The following is a 7,102-nucleotide window of genomic DNA, read 5'->3' on the forward strand; positions in this document are numbered from 1 at the left end:
AACATATAGAAATATGATTAGCAGTAATAATTCTGTTCTAAATGTATTTTATTAATTTTTGTCAAAATATATATGAGACTTGAGAGATACATAAATAACACATTTCAGATTTCATTCTCTGGCTATCATGATGTTTTGTTGAGGCTCCAAGGACTCATAATTTTGCTCTGAAAAAGTTCACCACTGTTATATTGCTAACATGTCTAAGATTTTGTCTATTAAGAAGGTTCTCATAAGCTTCAGGAGATCACGCCGGCGGTGATGGCATGTGATCAACATGTGCCAACGCCCACAAGCCAAGAAGGACTGGGAGGAATACAACCTGACTACAGTTTATATCTCCCACTTACAAATTTTCTTTTTCTTCTCTGGGGTGGGGTCAGACTGCCCACAATTGCAAACTTTATTGAAGGGAGGAAAGCGTAGGATGTCCCAACCCGTGACTGCAGTCACTCTGGCTGTCCTCCTGGGGGTCGGGGCTGCAGGGTCCGGTACGGGCATAGCTTCCCTGGTTTTATCTAATCAACATTATTCAGAGCTTAGAATTTCCATAGATGAAGATATAGCGCAGCTTGAGCGAGGCATTTCCGCCCTTGAATCCTCCCTCACCTCCCTTTCAGAGGTGGTCCTCCAAACCCGCTGAGGGCTCAACTTCCTCTTTTTACAGCAAGGAGGTATGCTGCAGTCTCTGTGCTGCTCTTAAGGAAGAGTGCTGCTTTTATACTGATCACACAGGAGTAGCAAGGGATAGTATGGCCAAGGTCCGGGAAGGCTTAGAGAAGCGCAAAAAAGAAAGAGATCAAGAGCTAGGCTGGTTCCAAAATTGGTTCTCTGCATCTCCCTGGCTAACCACCCTCCTACCGTCCCTTCTGGGACCCTTGGTTGGCCTCATTGTTGTCTTGACATTCGGCCCTTGGGCCTTGTCTCGACTAACTTGATTTGTGCGCGGTCAGCTGGCCGAACTTCAGGCAAAACAAATTCAGGTTCATTACCATCGCCTCGATCTCCATGATTGTGGTCTCGATGAACCAGATACAGACTCCATATCAGCACAGGCCCCTCCGCCCAGGGGAGGATGCACCTGTGCCTGGGAGCTGGAGCCCACTGCATAGGGGATTGAGGGTGCAGCTGGGACTGCAGAAGGCAGGGAGACTAAAGTGCTCCACCATCCTGGGTGCCTTGGATGATATGCTCTATTGCATGGCGGTTATGCAGACCCTATACCCTTTCCTCCCGAATTCAAACCCGCCCCCTGTAAAAACTGCATCGTTCCAGCCTCCTTCGGGGCATGTGGGGACGCCTGCATGGACCGACAGCCAATAATGGAACTTATCAGGGATAGAGCCTCTGTCACCCCTCTCCCGTCATGGCAAAAACATTTGGGCCTCCTTTCTTTGTTTTGCTATACATATAAAAGGGGGATATGTCAGAGACCAAACATGGACCATGGAAAAGTATTAGCTAGGCCAGAGAACAAGCCCCTACCCTAAACCAAAGATAAAGAACAGGTCAGGCAGGTCAGGTAGCATAGCAACAGAACAATGGGCCCTGACTAGTGACCTTACCACCTAGCAGCCTCACGACTTGCACGACTTGCACGTAGCCCTTCACCTGCACGTCCACCTTCACCTGCACGTACTGCACGTCGTGCACCCTTTCCCTCCTTCCCTCCCCCTCCCATGCTATATAAGCCTTGCTGAGGAGAATAAAATTTGCAGCTTGATCAGAACACACTGTCTTGCTGTCGTCCTTTCGTGTCTCCCCCGTCCCTCTCATTCTCTCCCACAGGTGGGTCGCCCCCGTTGATACCCCGCTGGCCGGGGCAACCATGAGTCAAAAAAATTCCATTGTCCCTTAAATTGTCTCTCTCAGGCATTGTCATGGTAACACAAACACAATAGGACAGTTATCACTATCTTTAAATGCCAGTGCAGAGAGATAAGCCTACCCATGTCCACCCCCACCCTTGCACCCAGTTCCATTGTCACTTAGTGCCAGCATACATCAACTGCCTTCTATAAGACCAACTGATATTGCATTAAAGAATTAAGTCCCCAGTGTGATGCAGGCTTTGGTATCTGTAAGGTTATTATAGTGAAGCAAATGCAAAGGTATTGCGTTCATTCCACATTAGCCTAGAGACAGAAAAGACAATTCACAGATTACATTGGCTTCTTTTTGTAGGGCAGTCAGTCTCCTTGGGAATTATTTCCATATTATTTTTAAGAGATGAGCGGTCTAAGTGGAAACAGTAGGAATGGAATGGTAGAAATGTCTAAGATACAAATATGAGTGTCTTAAGTTTGCTTGAAAATGAGTATTATATAAACCAGTTGCACACAGTCAACTCAAAATTTTCCCAGATAATTTAATTTTCTGATATAACAACTGCTTTGCAGAATGTATCTGGTAGCTGGTGTTAGCAAATGGCAATACCTATATCTCACCCAAAATTATAATTCAACTTTCTTTTGGAAAAGGTGTTCCTCTTAACTACAGATTAACAATGTAACAATTTGTTTCCCTGTCAAAATGTGACTATAGGCACAGTGCCACATGCCTGTAATACCAACACTTGGGAGGCCAAGACAGGGAGATTAGGGCAGGTTGCAGCTAGGCTACATAGTCAGTCAGACCTGGTAGGGTACATAGTGAGATCATGTCTCAAAACACTGTAAAAATGAAACTGTGTTTGAATCTTATGTAATTTCTAATGAGTCTAGTAATTTGCATGGAGCCATTATCTGAAGAAGAGAGGAACTGGATGAGCACAGGCCCAATGCACATCAGTGGTCAGTCAAAAGTTCTTGGGGCTGGAGATGGCTCAGCAGTCATCCTTAAAGAAGACTTGTTGTTTTTCTGGAGGATCAGGATTTGGTTCCCAGCACCCACATGGTAGCTGATAACCATCTGTAACTGCAGTTTGAGAGGATCCAACACCCTCTTCTGATCTCTGAAGGCACCAGGAATGCTATAGTAGACATCTATTCTATCTATGACCTTGAAGCACAGCCCCTAGAGATATAGCAGGTAACTGTCCTACCTACCTATGACCTTGAAGTACCTGCCCCTGGGGCGTGGCCTCAGGGCTACCCTTAAAACCTGAGATTGCAGGTAAGCAGCTCTCTTCTCTCTCTTATGGGCTTGGATGCTGGGACAGACTCAGGTGGAAGAATAGCATGGGACTGTATCTTGGCCTTCTAGGACCCTATGATAACTCTCCTGTAGTGAGTCTTCCTTCCTAATAAATTTCTTTATCCTTTAAGCAGACTCTGTGGATTTCTTGTTATAGAATGCACACACACACACACACACACACACACACACACACACACACACACAGGCAAAACAACCACACACAGAAATTAAATAAATCTAAAAGAGGAATTTAAGTGATTGTAGAAGTGCTGGCCCTTGGCAAAGGCATAAGAGAAATTTTACTGATGTACAATCACTCTGGCAGGGATGATGGGACTGAAAATAGTTAAGAATCCCCTCTCAACTCAAGCATTTTATGATCTAAAAAATAAACAACAAAGAAAAAACAAATCTGGGTAGATTTTGCCTCCATATGCATAAGTGACCTCTTTCTCTTATCTTATTACTTAGATATATTCTATTGTTTTCATAAAAATGAGGAAAATATGCATTATTTCTCACATTTATCAAATACTTGGTTTATAAGTCAAGTTCTAGAAAAAATATATGTGTATATATAATTAAATATGTATTTGAGGGATTTAATGAATTGGCTTGAGCAATATGGCGGAAATAGGTCAACAATAGCTGTCTCAAACCCAGAAAGCAGAGAGGCCAGTAGTAGTTAGGTCCAGAGACTGTGCCTCAGCAGTCCCAGTCTGGTCCTGGAGACCAGGAGGACCATCAGGCTTGGCAGCAGACATCTTTACCTACTCAGCCATCTTTCTGGACCAACCTTAAAACATGTGCCTAACTTTGTATGTACCCATCATTTACTAACAGGGATATCTTCTGAATAAACACATCTTCAACTGCTTTTTACTTTTTATTTTTTTTAACTTTTATCTGCATTTATTTTATGCGGAATTTATTCCCGTGCCATAAGTTTTTGTTTCTTCAGTTTCTTCTGGGATATCTTCTTCTTCTGCGCAACCTCCTCTTCTGGCTTTGGAACAATTTGTTCCTTTTCAGGGAAGATCATCTCGATGTGGCAGGGGGAGCTCATGTATGGGTTAATCTGGCCATGAGCTCTGTAAGTCCGTCGGCGCATCTTAGGTGCTTTGTTCACCTGGATATGTTCAATGACTAGAGAATCCACATCTAAACCCTTAAGTTCAGCATTACTCTCTGCATTCTTAAGCATGTGCAGCAAAAATTCAGCACTCTTTTTAGGCCACCGGCCCTGTGTCCAGCCCCACTGTTTGGCCTGGGCGCACCTATGGACTCCACCATTATACCGCCGGAAAGGCACACATTGCTTCTTTAAAGTGACATCTTTCAGATATTTGGTGGCTTTTCGGATATGCATACCCTTGATGGCCTGAGCAGTTTCACGGGTGTTCTTAAAGTGAACCGAAGATTTGAACCTCTTGATTTGCATGATTTTGTAGGGTTTTCTGGGTCAAGCGAGTAGCGAACCATCTTCACAGGTCACCTTAGGCCGCTTACAGGAAGAGCTGCTTTTTATTTTTTAGGAGTGTACCTACATTAAGATGTCTGCACTGTGATTACCCACAAGGTCTTATAGCTCCCCTGTGTGTGTGAAATCCTTCCGTGGCCAACTGTTATTATCAAGCAATACCTGCTGGTAATTATGGCTAAGTCATTTCCGTAACTTCTATAAGCTGAGACCCAAATGCAGAAACTCTTCCAAATGTTCACTCAACGACAAAGTAGTTCCAATGACTTTCTTCTAGATGATCTTCTGCATTCCTTAGCCTTCTTGATGCAAATTAACTGATGTCTCTCTGTGTTGAAGACACACTTATAATCCTGGGACTCTATTCTGCATTCTTGTAGCACGAATCTTAAAAGTTCTTATTAATAAAAATGAAACCTGAAGCCAGTTATTGGGGCGAATGCTGGAAGATCAGAGAAGCAGAAGAAGCCATAGCTTCCTCACCTCACCAGTTCCTCAGCTGATCCTGTTTCCTCATACTGGAAGCTTCTGAGTCCTCATATCCGAATGGCTCTCAGCTGAACTGCTGCTAAAAGCCTAAAAGCTTAACCAAGCTCTAGTTCCTGGTCCTCATGCCTTATATACCTTTCTGCTTTCTGCCATCACTTCCTGGGATTAAAGGCATGTGTCACCATGCCTGGCTGTTTCCAGTGTGGCCTTGAACTAACAGAGATCCAGGTGGATCTCTGCCTCTGGAATGCTAGGATTAAAGGCGTGAGTGCCACCATCTTCTAGCCTCTATATCTAGTGGCTGTTCTGTCTCTGACCCCAGATAAGTTTATTAGGGTGCACAATATTTTGGGGAACACAATACCACCACACATTCTCTTGAGACATAAACTCTTTCTTCGTTATGGTTTAATCTTTTATTTTGCTACATTTTCAGTAGCATCTAGAAAAAAATATTCCGGGAGAATTATTTTTAAAACATTGCATTTCTGAAACGTGTTCATTTGCCCCCTTGGATGAGTCATAGTTTCGGGGGAGATGGTGTTGTAAGTGCCAAGCCATTTTCTCTAATCAGTGTTGCTATTGTTAAGGTCAATGACATTTAATTGTATTTTCCCTGCGTGAGTGGTGTTTTCCCACTGCTGGAGACTCTTAAGGACTCTTCTTCATATCCTGTTTTCTGAACTTTGGTAAGGACACGAGTTTTTTTTTTTTTTTTTTTTTTTTTTTTTTTTTCACCAGGTGCTGATCATTCCATACACTCTTTGGTGCTAGGCTGCCATCATTTCCAGGTCCTCCCCTCCTTTGCTCTGTTGTCTCCAACCTGAATATGTCACACTGGCTGGGCCGGGACAGACATCATTAATTTTCTGGTCTTCTCTTTCACATTCCATAATGTGGTCATTTTGTGTTTGCCTGGATGGTATTCTTTGAATAATAATTCTAAAGAATGACAGATTTTAATGAGTGCATTTATCTAAAATATCTGAGAGATCTTTATTCTTTCCATGGTGCTATATTTCTTTAAAAAATTTTTTTAAGTATGTATATAAGTGTAGTGCATGTGTGTCTTTGTGTGTGTATGCATGTGTGCATGAAAGCCAGAGGTCAAGCAAGTCAGGTGTGTTCTCTATTTCTTCTACCTAGTTTCTTAAGAAATTCCTTCATGGAACCCAGAGATCACAAATTAGCTAGGCTACATGGGCAATGAGCTTTGAAATCTGTCTCTGCCTACCCCCAGCACTAGAGCTAGGTGCCACAACATCCTGCATTTACATAGATGCTAGGGATTTTAACTCAGGTCCTTATATGTGCACAGCAAAGCATCCCCTGTATTTCCTGTGGTAGGCTTTTTATCTTCCTTTACTCAATAATGCTACCACAATTTTATTTGTGCCTTTACACTGGTACTTTTCCTTCACTGTCTTTGTCCTTTTTCTTTTACTTTTAGCAATCATTTGTGTTGATTTACTGTATTCACCCTGTCCACCGTTTCTTTCAGAATAAAGCTTTAATTGAGCAATGCATAGCCCTGGCTATACACTCATGTTTGAAACTGAGGAACAATAGAACTTACCCGGAAATGTTTTCTGGGTGTAAAAGTTGAGTTGGAGGTAGGGTTTTTTTTGGACCGGTAGAGAAACATCACTTAAGCATCCACTTGCAAAAGGTGTTGAGGTCTGAAAAAAAGATGAAGGTCTAATGTGGTCTTTTGGGGTGCTGACAAGAGGCTCCACAGGTTCATTCTATAGCTTATAACTCGCCTTCACAATGTGAGACCTGACACCACAACAGTCTCCATTTCACCCAGAAATACTCCAAGATCAGAGTTTGAGGAGAGCCTGGGGAAGCATGTTTTCTAGATGCATAGAATGGGGTGGAGATACAAAGTTCCAAACCTGGGGTTCCCCTCCTTTACCATAACTTTCAATCAACCCTCCATTCTCCCCAGTTTTTTCACAGCTAGTTTCCAAATTGCTACTTTTCTTAAGTCCA

The 7,102-nt window shown here is 42.9% G+C and overlaps 1 pseudogene; it reads right to left on the minus strand.

The window, feature by feature from the left end:
* Positions 1 to 4,049: 4,049 nt before the first annotated feature.
* Positions 4,050 to 4,915, minus strand: LOC131912414 (large ribosomal subunit protein uL22-like; annotated as a pseudogene).
* Between the last annotated feature and the right edge of the window lie 2,187 nt (positions 4,916 to 7,102).

Source organism: Peromyscus eremicus, chromosome 6 (assembly GCF_949786415.1).
Source record: "Peromyscus eremicus chromosome 6, PerEre_H2_v1, whole genome shotgun sequence".
Lineage (NCBI taxonomy): Eukaryota > Metazoa > Chordata > Mammalia > Rodentia > Cricetidae > Peromyscus > Peromyscus eremicus.